General features: G+C 40.5%; 1 protein-coding gene, 1 non-coding gene and 1 pseudogene across 2 annotated transcripts in view; 2 read left to right on the forward strand and 1 right to left on the reverse strand.

Annotated features, from left to right (window-relative positions):
- Positions 1-19,837, reverse strand: part of POLA1 (DNA polymerase alpha 1, catalytic subunit) — a 282,451-nt gene that overhangs the window by 7,736 nt on the left and 254,878 nt on the right. The gene's annotated exons all lie outside the window — the stretch shown is intronic.
- On the forward strand, positions 10,104-10,222 carry LOC112470234. The gene has a single exon (XR_003042884.1). It is a non-coding gene; the product is annotated as a 5S ribosomal RNA (ribosomal RNA).
- LOC112470242 lies at positions 12,193-12,310 on the forward strand (annotated as a pseudogene).

Genomic DNA, 19,837 nt, shown 5'->3' on the forward strand with positions numbered 1-19,837 from the left:
CAATGATGTCAGAGCATTGTAGCATCAAAATAACGTTCTCCATCACCATCACTCTTCCCAAAGACTCCAGCCGTTCAAAGGCTTGTGTCTGCCAACAATATCCAAGAAGTGGACACAATGCCTTTACTGCTCACATACCATTTCTAATCTTGATGTTTAATTATCTTAATCTCTACTTACATGGTTTCTAAACCTGGGTGCATAAAAAAAACAATTCAGTGATTAATATGTTATTTGGTGACATGTACTACCCATGGGATCTGGAAATCATTTACCCTCAAGAGTTAGCAGGGTGTGGGTGTAGGTGTGGGCACGGGGGCCGGCACACTCTGGGGAGGGAAGAGCAGACAGGGAAGGAGAAGAAAATGCACATGCATTAAAGTAGTCAGTGTAGACTGGGAATTCTCGACTCATTTCTGGCCTCTTATCTCTGAATGTTAAGTCCCTGCTTAGTCCCCTTCGCTATTTAATGAATGAATAGGTTGAAGGGTTAGTGCACCCAGGTAGTTTCGGGATTGAGTTAATGCTCAACAAATGCTAGTCAGTGACAGTGGTGGCAATGTATAGGTGGCAAAAGCTATGGTCCGGTGTAAATGGTCATTTTCCACAGGTAGGAGAAGAAAAAGCCCTCGGGGTGAAGCAAATATACATAAGGAACCACTCGAGGGAATGGCTTCCACACTCCCTGTCTGGGCCAAAGGCAATGTCACCAGTTAAACTCTTGACGTCTCAAGGATAAAGGCAAAAAGAACATAAGCCTTGCCTTGCTTGCTCCTTAATCCGGTGGGTATCTTTCTCACCAGCCCCTTGTTCTCACGGCCCACCCTACTGGGACAGTTTGGATCCATATAAACGGTCGGAATTATGGTTGGGCCATAGGTGGACAGGAAGGTAACAGGTGTGCTATGGTCAGGGTCTGGGGTCAATGCCACTTTCTGGATAGAGGACAGAAAAGAAGCTGTGCCTTCCTAGATCCCGATATTAAAGCAAGCCTCCTCTCACACCCTTTTCCCTTCGGCATGCTGGAGATAGAGACATGGCTACAACCTTTCCAAGGGCTCTTAGCCTTTCCTGGGCTCCATATTTGTTCATGAGCAGTACACATTCCCTCCCAACTTGTGTATCATGCATCTATAGATGTCATACCCCAAGATGGTGAGAATTACATTCTTTGCGGAAGGAAAAGAGTGAGTATTTTTGATTAATCCAAACCAGATAGGTATGCTGGCAACATAATCGTGTAATAAATGACTATATATTTCTCCCAGGTTGTTGGACTGAGGCCTCAGTTCCTTAACCACGTGGGCTCATCCATATGACAGCTTATAACATGGCAGCTGGTTTCTCTCACAGTGAGCGAGCGAGAGAGCCAGACAGCATGCTCAAGACAGAAGTTACAATCTTTTCTAACCTAATCTCAGAGCTGACATCCCATGCCTTTGTCACCTGGTTCAGCTTGCACGCAAAGGAAGAGGGCTGCTGCACAAGAGCGAATGCCATTGGGTGCCATCTTAGAAACTGCCTGTGAGGGAGGGCCACTGCCCTGGATAAATCGTTGGAATAGAGGAAAACACAAATAAACATATTATTTCCCAACTTGCTGGGAAATGTGTTACAAAAAGCTCACTGACTCAGTGTGGAATACTTAAGAGATGGGGTAAAATCTAAGGCCTTAAGAAATCTGAAAGCAGAAGAAGTCAAAGGCAGACTTTTAAATGACTGCTTAGCATCAAACTCATTATCCAAGGAAAATGTACAAAGGCGAATTCTGTACCAGATACATCTTTGGGGGGCTGCTCTGGATTTAATGTTTATGGAAACTGGATATGGTTTTGGGTTACTGACTCATCAAATAAAATCTAAATACTAAAGTAATCCAGGTATTTAAGGGACCAACCATGGCGTCCAAAATACCAGTGTTTTCAGGATATCAGGATTAGCAACTTTCACCTTCTTAAACTCTATGAAGCGATATGCTGCACTCTCTCTGGGATTAGTCCTTCCATTAAGCTAATGTGATTTTTGTCTCTTGAAAACCTAAACACTGTGGTGTATTCCATTCCAGGATATATCAGTGACACTCTTTAAGTAGGATTCTCCACTGGTTTCATCAGAATTGACCATATATCTTGAAACGTTAACTTGATGGTTTGGGTGATCACCAAGATGACCACTGTCCCTCTTTGTCAACTCATCTCCTCCACCAAAGACTCCAGGGTTGTCCAGGGGAGGTAGTGAGTAGCTGCACTCCACCCTACTTAGCTCGCCTGATCCTGGCATCCTTTCTCTACCACAACTAACATCAAGGCTTGAAGGAAACTGAGTGTCCCAAGGAAGGAACACTTTCCTAGAGAAAAGCTGTGAGACTTAGGCCAGGTGTACCCAACAGGTACCAGACCATGGCCTGTCAGGAACCGGGCCTCACGGCAGGAGGTGAGCGGCGGACCAGCGAGTGAAGCTTCATCTGCGTTTGCTGCCGCTCCCCAGCGCTAGCATCACCGCCTCAGCTCCGCCTCAGATCATCAGGCGTTAGATTCTCATAGGAGCACTGGTCTCTGGTGGCAAAAAGGTTGGGGACCATTGACTTAGGCCACTGATAAACACAAGCTGAATGGAATTTAAATTCTCCCTATAGAATTGAGCAAGACTTTGGGAAAGCTGACCTAAAAACTACTGAAGAAGGTTTTCTCTTGAAAGAGATGGTCCTTCTAGACTTCTTCCTCACAAGGACGGCCAAGCGCTGACCATCCTGGCTGACTCTCAAATGGGGGGGTTATTTACTAGAAGCAAATACTCAAATATTTGGCATTTTGTGTTTTACTTCTTTCGTTATTACATGGCAGCGGTTGGCAAACTCTGGCCTGAAAGCCAAATCTAGGTTGCCATTTGTTTCTGTCAGTAAAGTTTCATCGGAACACGGACATGCTCATTTGTTGCTGTATTGTGTATGGCTGTAATGGCGAAGCTCAGTAGCTGCGATGGAGACCGGTTCTCAACGCTGAAAATATTTACTATCTGACCGTTTATAGAAAAAGTTTGTCAGCTCCTCATCTAGAGAGAGTTAAAAACAGACATATCCTATTATTTCAACCTAACAACCACCTGGTAAGTTAAACAGAAGAGACACTATGCCCACGAGGAAATGGAGCAGGAGGCTTTTTGCGAGGCCATACATCTAAGTCTGTGCTCTTTCTTCTGAACTCTCTGTGTAGAGGGACACAAAGAGAAACCCTTATTTTCCTACCCCCCCAGCCTGCACGATTTAGCTTTAAAAATGCACAAGCTCGCCTCAGCACTCTTCTGTAAGATTTTCCATCTTTGATCAAGGCAACTGAAAGTCTTTAGAATTTCAGCCGATGTTGATGCAGGATGCTAGAAATGAACATGTTCATTTTTTTTCCTCGTATAAAATGTTGATGCTAGGGCATAAGTGGCAAAACTTATATATGTTTAAATTTGCTCTAATAAAAATCTGAACCCTTATTTCATGGAATGAGCACATCAGGGAATGTTCTATTTCACATTTCGGATTCTTCTCAAATAAACGTATAACCTTTGTGGTAAAACTTAGGAAAATTGTTTCTATCTGCTGCTTTAAAAAATGGCCTCTATCAAGGCATTCTTTTGAGAGAATCTGTTAGTCGCTAGAGAAACTCACCACCTCCATTTCTGTATGTTTAATATGCACATTTTTAGCTGCCAAGAAAGAACCCCTACACTGCCTTGCATTTTTACTATCATAATCCACAATGTATACTTTTTGATGCTGAGTCCAAAGCTAATTACAAAATGGGTCTTATTGATTTGCAAATTGTTGCTATCCATTTAAAGCTATGTCACATTTACGACTCAATGATTAAAAGGGAAAGCGGTGTGTTTCTTACATGGTACAATTCTTGATTAAGTCACTGAATTCTCTGAAGCCTCTGACCTTGTTAAGCAGCCTCTGGGCCCTCATTTCCCTCACTTTGCAGATGAAAGCAGGGAGTTCAGGGGGAAGCAGGTAGCAGAGGACGCGAAAGAATGACAATGCCTAAGCCACAATTCCACAGGAAAGGCAAGTGGTGACGAGGGAAATCTAACTGCGGCCGTGCGGGGCAGTTTCCTTCCCATATTAAGACGGGACCGTTCACCCTGGAGAGCCTGCGATGGATTCATCGAGATGGCATTAGCGATCTGGGCTGGTGATGAATGCTGACTACATCATCATCAGGGCCTCTTCTTACATGCTTCGGTAAAACTTAAAATGCTTTTAAACTAGAAACCGGAAGAAAATATGGATGAGAAACGTGGTCGAATATAAGCCCAGGAAACCAATATAATACCTGGGCAAAAGCTCTGGAATACCACAAGGCTGAGAACTTGCAGACTCTTAGTAAATACTGACCAGTAGGGCGCTAACCTATCTTCATCTCTACCACCAACTGACCATACCCCTCATTGGCGAATAACCTATGTTTGGGCTTCTCTCGACAAATTGATATTTGTTCACTCAACAAATATTTACTGAGTACCCACTGCACGTCGAGTACAATTTGGAATGAGGTAGAGGTAAAAGAAGGGATCAAAAAATAAATTAGTATGACTGCTATACTTCAGGAGCACAGTTTGGCATTTTAGATGGATAAAAACAAAACACAAAAAAGTAAATACACTATGATTCCATGAACCTACAGGAGAAGCATGAATTATTAACTCAGTCAACAAATATTTACTGAGTGCCTACTATGCGCCAGACGCTGTTCTAAGCCCTGGGGATACAGAACAAAAATGCCTGCCTTTATAAGACTTCGAGTCTGACGATAAAATAAGATATGATTAACATAAAGAGAAAAATCCATTAGAGATAAACACTCTTTAGAAGAAAGGCAGTCCATAAAACGAAGTCGCTTTTATTATTACTACAGTACATCTAATAGATCACAGCTCAATTATTTTGAGCACATATTGTAGGTTATTTACGTACTTTTTAAAGTCTAAATAAATTGAGGAAATGGAGCAAGCTTGAAGTATAGTGTTACTGCCACCCTCAAAATAGCCCATCTATTGGTCTTGAATTTAAAAATGTGGCTCACTCCAAAATACATCGCATACAACACATACAGCTGTTATCTGTCCTATAGTCATAGTAGGAGTCCCTTACATTCACAAGCAAAGCCTGTGGGGGGGGGGGCCATTTGCGCTATTAAAAAAAAGTAGAATGGTGAACCCAGTGGTTGAAAAGTGAAGATGAAAAGAAGAAAACAGTAATCTTGCTATAGAAACCGGAGAATTATGTTCTTGCTCTCCCCCAATTTTTTTTTTTTGCTTTCACACTGTACAAACTCTAGCACCCTGAACAACTCACTCTCCTGCTATTTCCAGCACTTTAAAGAAACTTTTCAACATTTCTGTTTGACACATTTTTTCAACAGGGAGGTGAAGACAATAAGTAAACAGGTAGTGAAGGGCTATTTAGAGAGCTGGTCAGTCACAGTAATAATAAAGGGGGAAAAAAACCCACCAGAACAGAACATCTATCCTATGTGCGGCAGCCAGAGACGGCACATGACCTCTGACAAACAGTTTTCAGAGTAATTTTAATGCTACTCTGGATTTAACTTGACTAACTGGTAGCAATTGAGCACATCTTTTTTTTTCTCTCTCTCTTTTTTTTTTTCCTGTGGCAGCAGTTATCTAAAATGCTACAATAACAGCATCAAAAGTAGAATGGTGGAAGATTGGTTTTCCATTGTGCTGCTGAACTGGCATAATGCCCACTTTAAAAGCAATTCGCTGCTCATCACTGAAATCTGGCAGACACGACACTAAATGCCTTGAGGGAAAAAAAAGGACTTGAGAAGGGGGAACCCACTCCAACCACCATGCAAAGGGGGGAAAAAAAGAGCGCCACAGATGATGAATCTGGGTAAGAAGAGAAAATTGCCAAATAAAAAGTTTAGCATAGCATGCAGACTCCCAACAGGCTGTACTTAATTTGCTAGAAGATTTTGTCTACGGGTCTGCATTAGTAATAGCAGAACAAAACAAAAGCAAAATATATATTTATGTCTGTCTATTGTTCTGATGAAGCAAAAACCTAGTGAGTTCCGTCAATCATTTGTCAAACATGTCTTCCCCGTTTTATTTACCACCAAATATAATGAGTAAATATGTGATAATAAAACTCTTCTTTTTACATGGACATATACAATTTTTCCTCCTGTTAAATACAGGTAATGATTTAGGAAGCTTTCAAAATGTCTTTTTACTGTCAATAAAACTAATTCTATTCCCATTTTCCTGTGGAAAAAAAAAAGGCTTTACAAATGAAAATTCAAATTAAAATTCTGATTATAGTGTAGTGTGACAACACCTGTATTTATAATTTTACTGTCAGCTAGCTTGTAGTGTTTAACAATAGCTCAAAGTAGAAAAGTAATTGGAATTTGTCTGTAACATGCCAGATGACGGCATTGGGAGCTTTGCTACACTACAGCAAATTTGGTTTGATGGCAAAATAACCTCACCGAGATTTCTACACATCCAACGTTATCAGGGCTGGAGGGGAGCAGGTCTCCCAGGTATGGGCCCCTTTCCTGAATCTGGGGAATCGGAAGTTTGCATCCGACGAGTAAGACTGCTGTGAGCCTGGCCCGTCAACCTCCCCTGCAGCCGTGCAAACGGTGCAGACGCAACGTAGTTTCTAGAGTTAGTTACTCCAGAAAAACAAAGATCAGATAAATAAACCGCAACAGTGAAACCCTGTTGTTTCTAAAAACAGACCAATGACATCATTTAGCTAAGAACCTGACAGAAGCGGGTGGGATGGGGGATCCATCAGGTGACAACGGGAAGCATATTTGGGGTCTAAAAAGCACCCAGGTGGAGCAGGGCAGGACCTCGGTAACTGACAAGGAAGAGCGAGCATGCTTTCCGTTTCTCAAAGGCTGCACAGCCAGGAGTGCTAGAGATGTTTATTGTATTCGTTCATTTTCAATAACCACAGATAAATAATATAGGTACCCACACAGATGCCTAAGATTTGTTATTTATCAAAAGATTAAGAGAAAACTTACACATCCCACTTATACTTTTACTGAAGCAATATGGAGAAAAAATTATTTAAAGCAGTGTTCTGCTGTCAACTTGAATCTTTCAAAATTCATAAACACATGCTAATCTCCACACACAACTTGCCTTACTCTAGTCTACAAGTGAAAAGCCCATCTTTTTCATTATCTTAAAGATGAAAAAAAAGAAGCCACATACAAAAGAAAAACAGAATGACAGTGATGTTTTAGTTTACACTAGATATGGCAACACACACAAACTGTCAAAACTATGGAATGAAAAAAGCTGTTATCAAGCAACTGTCAAGAGAGTCCTCTGAGATTTGGAAATCTTGTGTTTATTGTAACTACTGCACATTACACAAAGAAAGAAACATCCCTCTCTTTGCTCTTGCTGCTAAATATCATGCAAGAGAACACAGGCTTCTCCCTTAGTATTTAATTTTTTTTCCCCCGTGTGTAATTCCGTGCTTGACAGAGCTGCTCCCCTCCTAGCTTTCCCACCGCATGGCCAAAGTTCAGAGAGAAACTCGAGGTTACATTAAACATTATTTCATTTCGAAAACCATCACCGCCTCATCTCGTGTTGTTAACTGGTTGTCTATCCGTAAGAGTGGAATCTGTTAACATCAAAATGCATAGTCTCCACCTGAGTGATTTTCCTGACTTAGAGAGTTCTACAAAGAGAAGCATATAGTTGAAAAGGCATAGACACTTACCATAAAATGATTTTAATTCGTGACTCTCTCTCTCTTTCCATCTCCCTATTAATGCACACGCAGAGAAACCGAAATCCCTAAAGGAAAATTACCATCTTCTAAGGGGGAGATGTGGGAAAATACAGGGTCCAAATCTCTTCCATGGTACATGGATGTTAGTGATTTTCAGGTCACCCCAACCCCCCCAGGCCCCGTCCCAAACTCAAGGGGCAAAATTTCCCTTGTAATCTAACCTGAATCAGTACATTTTATTATTCATGCTAAGATGGCCTTTTCATCTAAACACAGAGGCAGCATCGCTCTCTGTCTGATTCTGAATTCCTCCTCTGAGGCCTCATCACTAAGAGCACTAGCTGCCCCCTGAGTAATATAAGTGAAAGCATTCTTCAGGTGTTTCCACTTTTATTTTTCATCTTTCCTTTAGATGCAGAACACTCGCCTTCTGACATTCCTTAGGGTGGAGACAAACTGGACAGCAGAACCCTTATTATAAGTGTAATTGCCTGGATTCACATGAACCGTGGGTCAAATCAAATCACAAAATACATCACTGTAAAAAAATGTTAGCAACACATGGGCTGACACACAGAATAATAGTCATAACTCTTAACCAAAGAAATTCCACTGCATTTACTTTTGTACATCTTACTGGCATCCTTCCCTGTGTAGAGAGCTAATGAGAACATGGGGCCGTCACTGATGGACGTGTTGGCCATTTCGGTGAAAAGAAGAAGTCAACGTGTCTTAGATGGATCATGGCTCTAAACAGATTATAATGGTCACCCAATGCTTAGAACATACTTATGTTAGGTTTCAGTGACCTGGTGTGACTCAGTCAGCAACAGGATAGGTCAAATTTTAACCTGAGGTAATTTAATGATGGTTTAACAGTGATGTCAGTTTTATAAAAATGAAGATGACTGCCTAGTAAAGAAAATCAAAATTCTTCTAAAGCTCTTATGTAATCTTTTATGATTTTAAAGTATCCCTCAATTATTAATAAAGGGAAAAAGAGGAATATTGACATGTTTCATCACTTGGATTCTCTCATACTATTAGGGTAAGTGGCCAATTTACATTCTTTTCATGCAAGGAAAATCAAGTTTTATGCTACTATCTTAATACCAACCAGCTCTTTGCTAATGAAATTTTATTTGAGGTAAACAGTTAAAAAAAATGTTTCCCCTTAGTCTAATGACATTGTGGCAAGTTTTACGCAGAAAGAAAGAGCTATAGGTTGGTGAAGTTTGACAACTGGTGCATTCAGGAAGTTTGGGGACAACCATAGCAAACTTGGGGACATCACTTTTAGTTACTCGCACAATTTCCAAACCATTAGCATTGTGCATATATAGTAGTTAAGTCTGAAATGTGCCCTAGAGCTATATTGTTTGGGTTCGCATCCTGACTCTGCCATCGACTTACTCTGTTACCTTGAACAGGTTTCTTAACCTCTCTGTACCTCCATTTCCTCGACTGTATGTAGGAATAACAGCAGCACCTTATTTCATAAGGTTGTTGTGGGAACTAAATAGGTTCAAACATGGAACGCACTTACAACAGTGGCTGGCACTTAGTGATCACTACATGTTAACTATTATTATTATTTCTATTTGCATACTTAGTATTGGTTTATAGTTTGAATTGTGGAGGCTCATGTAGAATCTAATCAAAAAGGAAAATAAAAGGCACGAAGAACTATCTCCTATCATATTTGACCTGGGTGGAATATGAACTAATGTGTGAATAAGGACCCCTGCAAATCTCCTGTATTCAGTAATTTGAGGACTTTGGATTTCGAGAATGTTCAAACGATAGTACAGATTTAAGTGAACGTTTCTTTCTTAATTGTAATAAAGAACAAAGAAGGAAGCTTTGCTTACAAATACATTATTTTTTTTGAAATCCTAGAACGTAAATGCGGATAAAATCAAAATGCACAAAAAAGACTACAGTGAAAACTTTCAAATTTCTGGTTAAAGATGGTACACTAAATATATATATGTAGCTTTGTAAATTCCTCTTTCTCCACCAAAATTACAGTAAAGGATTTTTTTTTTTAAGAGGCATAATAAACTCCCAGGAAGAGGGAAACAGAAGTGGAGGTGCCAAAGGCAAAAAGCTACAAAGCAGAAGGACAGGAGGTCATTTCCTTAACAGATCTTAGAAAGCTGGATTCTAAGCCGGCAGTGGGGAGAGCTGCAAAGGGACATGGTTTATCCCACAGAAACTCCCAAGGGCTCACAAATCGGTGCCCCAAGGTATCTCTGGAAGAACAGGTGAAGGGTATCCTTAGAAGACTAGTTGAAATATGTTTCAGAAACGGACCCCAGTCTACGGCCATGCCACCCTGAACACGCCCGATCCCATCTGATCTCGGAAGCTAAGCAGGGTCGGTCCTGGTTAGTACGTAGATGGGAGACCACCTAGGAAGACCAGGTGTTGTAGCTGTAAAAGTAAACAAACAAACAAATAAATAATAAAAAGAAACGGACCCTAGACTGCCACCGCCCTCTGGCAGAAGGCCTGCTCTCTGGTGAGGGTCCTTGAAATGAGGGGGATACCAGGTACGCTGGGCCCATAGTGGACACTGAGACCGGGAGTTCCCTTTCTCTTCGGATGCTGGCAGCTATGCTGATCCCCACCCCCCACTCCAGGGAGGAGACTGGAAAAGTCTCCTCTGGGAAATCTGACAAGCCCGATGAGAAAAGACCTCAAGTTACTGACAGATTATATTCATGAAACAAGAACACTTGGGCAAAAAGTTCTTAGAAATTAAAAGTATAATAGTAGAAAGAAAAAAACTTAATTGGGAATGATGAGGAGGTAATCAAAGAAGAAATTCAAGAAAATTTCCCAGAACTAGAGGGCTTGACTTTCCAGATGAAAAGGCCCCATCAAGCGTCCAGCACCATGAATGAAAACTGCACCCCCCAACACACCATCATGAATGCGTCCATAATTGGGTGCAAAGGAGATCCTACAAGTTTCTAAAAAGGAACAAGCAATTTAAGAAGGTCACATATAGAAAGGATTAGGAATCAGAAAGGCTTTCAAAATAGGCAGTAGAACAATGTTTCCAAAATTATAAAGGAAATTGAGTTCCAGCCTCGAATTCTATATCTAACTATCAATTAGGTACGAGGATGGATTAAGGACATTTTAAGATAAGCAAAGTCTCAAAAACTTCACCTGCCATGGACCGTTTCTCAGGAAACTACCGGAAGAGGTATTCTACCTCTCCCTAAAAAGAGAAACAGTAAACAAAATACAGAATCTAGGACACGAGGACTCTGAAGTAAGTGATACGTAAAGGCAGTGCCCGGATGGAGGTAAGGGGCGATCTCCAGGAGAACAGCTGTGCATCAGGCCCTGAAAGCCATCAGCCCAAATACCAGATATGTTTGAATTGGACTAAGTGCAGGTTTAGATAACCAGGGGAAGGGCTGGGATGTATAAATACTGACTGCTGACCTGCCAGAATCGTGATATATCTGCCTTATGAGCACAGGGGGAGGGGCGGGAAAGGTGCATGTGTGTGTGGTGGGGGTGGGAGAGAGGTGCCAGATCCTCACCGTCCACTATAAGAAATGACCGGATAATGCACCCTCTCTGCCTGCTGTTTCGAGATAAGGAGGCAAATACCAGCAACGGCAGCAGAATGAGTTACAAGCGGTTGCTTTTGAGGTCTTGGGAATGGGAACACGATAGGAAAAGGGACTGCTTTTTGTAACCAGCCATACCGAATTTTTGGTACTTGGAATATTTGGGAAGCTTCGTTAACTTGTAATGAGAGGCAGGAAAACCCTGGTTATCTCGAACTCTCAGGGTAGCTGCGTTTGCCGAGAAGGCTGGAGTTGATGGCGTGAATTCTGGGAACTTTAAAAGAAAACCTTTCTAAAATAACATTACAGGATGCTGAACTCTTTCTTGAAAACTGAAGAGCGTGCATTATGAACAGCGTTTGTCGTGAGGACCTGAAGTTGCGGCTGTGCACACAGAGGCGGGCAGGGTACGTGCTGACGACGGTGGGACTGGAACTTGTTTTCGTGGAACACTTCGCGATTTCAGCTTTTCTGGCTGTAACTTTCTAGGGCAGTGCTTCTTAAGGATTTTTGTACCAATTTTTATTTATTTTTCTTTTCAAAAACCTAAACAAAGACCCTAAGATTTACTAATATTTACTATTTGGGTGGACACTGCCCGTGCCTTGCTTGGTTTGGGTTTCACATTCTGTACGTGCGGCCATAATTTCAAGGTGTCCTTGTCTCTTACTCTTTCTGACCCTGTTCCTTTGGCAAGGGTTTGACGGAGGGGCCCTCACCGGCTGATCCACTTTCTCCACAGTGGGACATAATGAAATTTCCATTTCCACAGTTAAGTAGCTTTAACTAAATTAAACTAGTTTAAACTAACCTCTCATCTATGGCCATGCCACCCAGAACAAGCCCGATCCCATCTGATCTCGGAACTAAGCAAGGTCAGGCCTGGTTAGTACTTGGATGGGAGACCACCTAGGAAGACCAGGTGCTGTAGGCGTAAAAAATTAAAAAAAAAAAAAAAAAAAAAGGGATTGTAAACTGACAAGGTCCTTACACTCTGTGAGGTCAACCAAGGGTTGCCTCGCCTAAAAAAAATAAAATAAAATAAAATAACCTCTCAAAATGGTCTTTTAAAAGATTCTTGGACAAAAGCTTAGATAGAAGATAATATACAAATATTTAAAAATACTGTTTCTCACCCTTATCCATTTAAGAATTGATCTTTTATATATATGTTCCACAGGCTATATTACACAAGAGTACACCAGTGCTTTTGCAAATGACCTATATATCTTCGATTAAATATGTAAGTATCAGAGATTTCGGTAAAAACAAACAAACAAACAAACAAACAAACAAAACATGCTAGAGTACAAAATGAAAAAAGTTCAGAGAATATGTTCCTGGTGTAGAATCGCAAGGCATTCTGGTTCACCTTCTCTCCCCAGGGATGAATTCTGTCACCAGTCCTCCTTGGTGCATGGGGGCGGGGGGACTGCCTGTTTTCTCATCCCTGACCAGACTATTCTAGCCTTCCCTTCGGCATCGTCCAACACTCTGCTACAAGCAGAAGAGAAATCATCCCGCCACCTCAGCGGAACTGAGAACCCTTCTTCCATTCAGGGTCCCTCTCTGCCATCTGATTACGGATTCTTATTGAAAGAGGAAACTATCTTAGTTATCATTTAGAACAAGGAAGGACTGGCAGACAGAGTTTCACTACATATTTAATGACAGTGATACAGGGCAAAGTTCGGTGAACCTGGAATCAAAGCGCTATATTGCTAGATGCTTGGAGAGGAAGAAATGCAGTCCACACAAAAAGAACTTACCAAGAAAATGGATTCTGCTTATGGCAGATATTTAACTTGATTATATATGCTAAATGTGACACTTTAACTTTTGTTAGTAATTTCGTTTTCAAATAGTAAAATCCAGTTTATTTAGAATGCATGCTGGGAACCAGGTATTTTGATTATCTCAACATGATGATTAATGGAAAGATAATAAAGGGCTGTCTGTTGACCACTTTTTAAATTGTTAATACGCCAGCGTGTGTTAATAGCGAATTATATTCTATACAGTCTCTTTTACGAGTCAGAGAGTATTCCATCATCCTTAACACCCACCAATGCAGCATAGTGAAAATTTCTCATTAGAACTTTCTGAATAATTGGATTTTTATATGAAATGAGATTACTAGTGCTAAGTCTAACTAAATGCACGATTTTGAGGTAATGTGGGAAAGGAACTAAAAAACAGGAGAAAAGGTAAATATTAACAGGAGATAGGTAAAGGTACCGTTAAGGGTATTTAGTTGAGGATGAAGTTCAAATTGCTGAAGATTTTATCCTTCAGAGAGAGAAAGGCTTGGCACTGCCCCACTGAGTGGAGGAGCCCCAGAAGGATGCTTATGATCCAGGATGGAGCTTGGTGCAGAGGGGCTTGGCTAACCCACCCAAGACATAGCCGCTTGTATCCATATCAACAACACATTTCTAGCACAGAGCTGCTAATATTAACCCTCCAGGGTGTGACTCTCTCTCTGACACATACACTCACTCTCTCTCTTTATCTATCTATCTATCTATCTATCTATCTATAAAATCCAACTGCTTGATACTGCAGCCCCTCAAGTCATCTGCACATGAATTTCTATCCAGATAGAAACACACACACACACACACACACACACACACACACACACACACACACACACACGTATGAATGACTGATGCCCACTAAACCACTACGGTAACCCCAGGGAAGGAAGGGGGAGTGGGGCAGGGGATGTACACTCTTCTACTGTTTGGATCTTTTACCACAAAGTACATCCATGTAGCACTTGCAACTAAAACAAAGTTAAATATATATCTACTCTTCTTGGGTGAGAAAACAAAAGACAGATATTTGGTGAAGGTTCTTAAACCAGAGCACATCACCCACCGTTACCACAGATTCAACCCAATCAAGCTGCTCTGCATGAAAACAAAAAATATCAAAGGTCACTCCATTAACTGTCACATTTAGAGTAACAAGAAAGGACCCACCTTTCTCTTTTTCTGGCACAAAAAAAATTCAACACCAAAATGTTATTAAACCCAGTTAATATTATCAGTAAAAAATATGCTCTATTTCCCATTATTTGCGGAGTCCTATCCTTTTCTTTCTTACCAATTACATTCCCTATCATTTCCAAAATATACAAACTGTTTTCAATCAACAGATTTCTTTATTACAGCGTGCAGCATGCTTGTTACTGCCTCTTTTCTATATTGAATCCTTGATTGGACAAGCGTTTTGAATTTAACACGGACTATGATTGCACATATCAAACAAATTAAAGCTGCCAATCTCTTTTTGGAGACCATCCTTTATATACACTACCAGTGAGGAGCACCCTAAGTATATTTGCTTAGGAAAGATGGGGCAGGAGTGAAAAACCAACTGCCGTCCGACTTTGTCGTGTTATCTAGCTGCTCTTGCAAACATTCACTGGTTACTGCTGTCCCGTTAAAATGTATTCTGTAACTCTGATGTCAAAACCATCCAAGTAGCTTTTATAACATTAAGCATTCTTCGTAATCTTAAAAAAAAAAGAAAAAGGACTTGATAAACTTGAAAGGTATAAAAGTACAACAGGCTGATGAGGAGAGCGAGAAGGCACACTTGGAGTTCTCCGGTAAACCTGCTTTCGGCTGACAGGGGCAGGCTGGCAGCAGAGGTATTTCTATTTCCCTCTCTAGAAAAATGAGAATATCCCCCAGAACAGTTGTCTGCTAAGGAACATGAAGAGATTTTCCATCAAGTGGCACTGGAAAGAAACTATATTTTATTACTAGGCAAGCTTAGTACTCAATGTTTAAAGTCCAGTAAGTCGAACCAAAATGTTTTCAAACACTTGAAGAAAGATGCAATCCTGTGGTTAAAGCAGAGTTACTAGTTCTTCAAATGAGAACTATGTGGAATAAGTACAATAATAAATTCTAGAACATTACCTAAGTTATGAAGATAGACGTCAGTTAGACATGACTAATTATCGAGCTTTCACCATCTTACAAGCTCCATGAGATAGTTTTAGCTCTCCTTATTTGAATTATCATCTGGAGGTGAGAATATCGAGGCAAGAGGACTCTTCTCTGATCCCTTTGCTTCTCCTAAGAACCAAGGCCTCCTCAGGAGAGGATTCCGGATTCAACTTTGGAAACTATGAAAGAAGTTGCAAAACATACAGGGGGCGAAGGGAACGAAAACTTTCCTGGAACCGGCCTTCTTGCTTTCTTTAATGAAGGGGTTTAGTTGGGAAACGTCTTTCTTTTCCCCCCAAATTGTGCAAGTCAAGGCACTAATACTTCCACAGTACCGCTGACCCTTTGTGAGCTCAGCAACAGAACCTGGCCTCGTGACTTGCCAAGAACGAGACGATGGGAGCGGGGAGTGACGGTGCTGAGGAGGCAACAGTAGTTTAGTTTAGCCATTCACTCGTCAGCCATGCAGCGAGCATCCATCACCAGACACGGCGGGCTCAGTGCTTAGCAATACAAGGATGAAAACGACAGTAACCAGCCCTGGCCCCAAAGACCTCACGATTCAGTGGAAGGGAGGTGCGTGGGAAGAAGCAGATGTGACAAAATCTCCCAACTGCTGCATGAGGAGGTGAGAAGGCCAGAGAAAAGTTACATGGGAGGAGCCATATTGGAATTGGGGAAGCACGAGCAGAGCTGGAGTGAGATACTAAAAGAGAACTCAGAATTTTAACTTTTGAAAGGAAACATATTGATCTTCCATTTACCAAGCCTGCCTTGATATCAGCGTCTGTTAATGTTTTCCAATGATGGGTAGGCTTTTAGTTTAAGTACGTTTGTTTCACACAATTCTGGTACTGACTGCTTCTGTACACAGAGTACACTGATACCAAAGCGTCTGATATCCAGGCAGATTGGTCAGTGGGAGCACACCCCCTATGGAGAATTTTAGGACTTGAACCCTCCCGTCCCTAGAGCAACCTGATATGGGAGACACATTACCAAGTTAACCAGGTTCATTCAGTTACTCCGATCGATTCACTGATGGCCTTATCAGTGATTTTTGGTGGGGCGGGAGGTGAAGGGGGAAGGGAGGCTAATAGATGCTTCCAGCATACCAGCATAGGATTTAGAAGCAAAAAGGTCTGTTACCACCCTCACGAGACTCTCCCTGGGGCTCAGTATCTGCACGGGTGAAATCGCAAGAATGCCTCATAGAAGCAGCGCCAGGGGTAACTGAGATGCAATGCACGCAAAGGGCCTACACTGTGTCTGGCGCGGAGTAGGCCCTTGGTCGAGAGTGACTACGATGTTATGTTCTTTTATTGCCTAAGGTATTGATACTTTAACCACAGCCTTTTTCCTTGAAATCTGTGAGGAACTATTCGGAATTGCTCAAGGTGAACATGACTGGAATAAAGTGCCTTTCAAAATGCACAGTATTAACACTGCTTGTAAATTAAAGTTACAGATTCATAAGACCACGTTGTGGAAATTATTTGGTGTCAAGCGCCAAATTTAAACACTTCTTGTTTATCTACTATGGGCAAGGCAATAAGTTAAGATGAGACATACAAATGCCAGGATGACATTTTATTTAATTCAAGAATTCTAGGATATATATAAAAAACATCAGAATTCGGGTAGAAAATAGTTCTTGTTTGTTATTAAAATACTTTTAAATTTGAGCCCTAATAACTATAACTGACTCTGTGAACTTCCTGGTATACTCAAGTCTTTACATATAGGCAATTTATGCACAAGAATGAAGTGGCTTATAACTATTTCCATTTTGGGGGTAGGATTAATCATAAGACAGACAGTAGCTGAAGGTCTGCAAGCTGCTGTGGTGGATCCTCAGTAGAATCTAGCTAGAAGGTGTGTTCTATTTAGCTAAAGGTGTCAAATTTTTTTAATACATGAATGCGTTTGGGTAGGGCATGCACTCCCCAGCTCCCACCAATCAACACTTCCCTCGATCTGACATCTTGATATCTGATCCTTGAAAGGGGCTTGAGTTTACAACCCCTGCATTAGATCATAATGCAAAAGGAACTCTATTTGATTCAATTAGCACCTAGGGCACACCCAAAGAGTAACTGAAACACAAACTCTTTCAAACATCAAATCTTTAAGGTCATGAGAGTTCGTGATTTGAAAATGAGTTCTATGCTGCCAAAAAAAAAAAAAAGACTGGCAAGGAGCTATTAGTTTATTAGTTTTCGGGGAAAATTAGGTATAACTTGTTTCTAAATAATTCCAGGTGAGATTTTGCTGACATAATACCCCAGCTTTCTTTTCTTTTCAAGGGATTTTCTTATATGATTACAAATAAGAGTTCTGTATTATTATAGACTTATCACTATATATCAAGTAAGCTGCTTTGATTAGATTTCAATTATGTACATACAGTATCTTATTTAGTCTACATTCTAACTCTATGAAGGACACACATTATCGAAGCAGTTATTCCCGATTCTGCGACGTCTTTGAGGTATGCTGGAAAACTCACAGCAGGACAATCTGTCAGAGAGTTAACAGAGATACAACAACGGGGATCTGGGTTTTCTGAGCCCCAAGCCTATGGGTTGTCCACCAGCTGTGACCCCCGGAAGAGGGGTTTGACAAAGATGAGACAGTCTTTTCTGAGGATCAGCTGCAACCCGTGTGAGTGATCTGAACCAGGGCTAGGGCAAAGTGGCTCTTTTTCTATCACCATGAATTAGAATAGGACATGCCATTTAGTTTCTTGGCAGAGCGCACTGATGTTTTGTTGAGGGTCATCTAGGTTCAGGTTTTCTTATTTTATTTATAGGTATCAAATGCCTCCCACTTGGGATATTTCATAAAATATTTGTTATCAATCGAGCCTTTCTACATGCATGTTTTGGGGTCAGTTTTTAATACAAAATGATTATTTTAAGTATATACAGATTCTACCATTTCTCAATGAAATGCACAATTCGAGAACTAAAATGACTCTGGAAGTTACTATTTTTTTTTTTTTAAATCTGAGGATAGGTTGGTTTTATGTGATTGAAGGGAGAGGAGAATAAACAAATAGGGATTGTTCTTATACAGCAGTGATATTTCATGAAGTTACCATTACATATATTCAAAATGAAAACTATTAATAGCATGGAGGGAAACTCTTGTAGACGTTTATAATAATCATACCTATCCCACAACCCATATTACAAGTTTTGAATAGATAACCAGTTCACATTAGTAATAAGTGCAAAGGCTGAGTATACATGTACCGCTGTATTCATTTATAGCATACTAAGCAAAGAGACGGAATAGTGAAGGGCCGGAGAGTATGGCCTCTAAGTCCCAGAGACCTGAGTTGAAGATCTGGATGTGCCTTTTCCTGGGTAAGCTACTCACCGTCCCCAGCCTCAGTTTCTTCTCCTCTAATAACAATAATATCGTATTGTACAGTTGAATGTCGTCAAGAGACTGGGTGTTAAAAATTTTCATCACAAGAAAAAAACTAACCATGTGAGGTGATGGATTTTAAACTCATTGTGGGAATCATTTTTCAATATATATACATATTAAGTCATTATGTTGTACACCTTAAACTAATACAATGCTTTATGTTAATTTTAGCAATAAAACTTGGAAAAATCATAGTACGGCTGTTGGAGCTTGTTTCTAGTAAGCTTAAATGAAATATACATAAAGTACTTACTGTGATGCCTAGTGTATAGTAAATACTCAATAAAATATTAGCTATGATTATTACCTATTCATTCCACACCTATTTATAATAAAGATTTGAGCTGTTCTGTAATCAAAAGAAATTTGCCCAAGTTAATATGATATCTGTTTAATGGTATTTATAATCATAATCATTATTGTGCTATATTGTAATTAGGCACAAATGGTAAACTGTTGGTGTAATTGATTGTAATTAGTACACAGTCAAACAACTTTTTTAGTTTTTCTCTTCTTTGTTCTTTTTTTTCCTCTTCTTTGTCCTTGATCTAACATGTGATCAATATTTTTATCAACTGTTTCTTCTCATTTATTAGTTGAGTGATCTTGACATCACCTATCCTCTATAACATTTTCTTTTCCTCTCTGTGAAATGGTAATAAGGCCCAGTTCGTAGTTAAGATGAAACATAGTAAAATACAGTAAAGTACAGAAATATGATATATATAAAGATGTAGTAAAAACGTAAAGATAACATACATAGGGACGTAGCAGAGTGCTTCGCACATAACTGATCAATAAAAGACAGCTGTCAGTGGGTGGTAGCATTACAGTTTGTCGTGACAAGCAATGTAATGTTCTCCTATGAAACTTAATGGCCATATTCTCAAAAACTTAAGTCTAGGAACAGGCTGAGAGGCATGAAGGTGGGAAGAGACTTCTAGAGCAGTGGTTTTCATCTGTAGCCGCACGCTGGCATTAAAGTATACTGCTGCCTGGGTCTCACTCAGAGAGTAGAATTGAAATAGTCTGGGCTGTGGCTTGGGCACTGGGTCGGT

This window comes from Pteropus alecto, unplaced genomic scaffold, assembly GCF_000325575.1.
Source record: "Pteropus alecto unplaced genomic scaffold, ASM32557v1 scaffold659, whole genome shotgun sequence".
In the NCBI taxonomy this organism is placed as follows: Eukaryota; Metazoa; Chordata; class Mammalia; order Chiroptera; family Pteropodidae; genus Pteropus; species Pteropus alecto.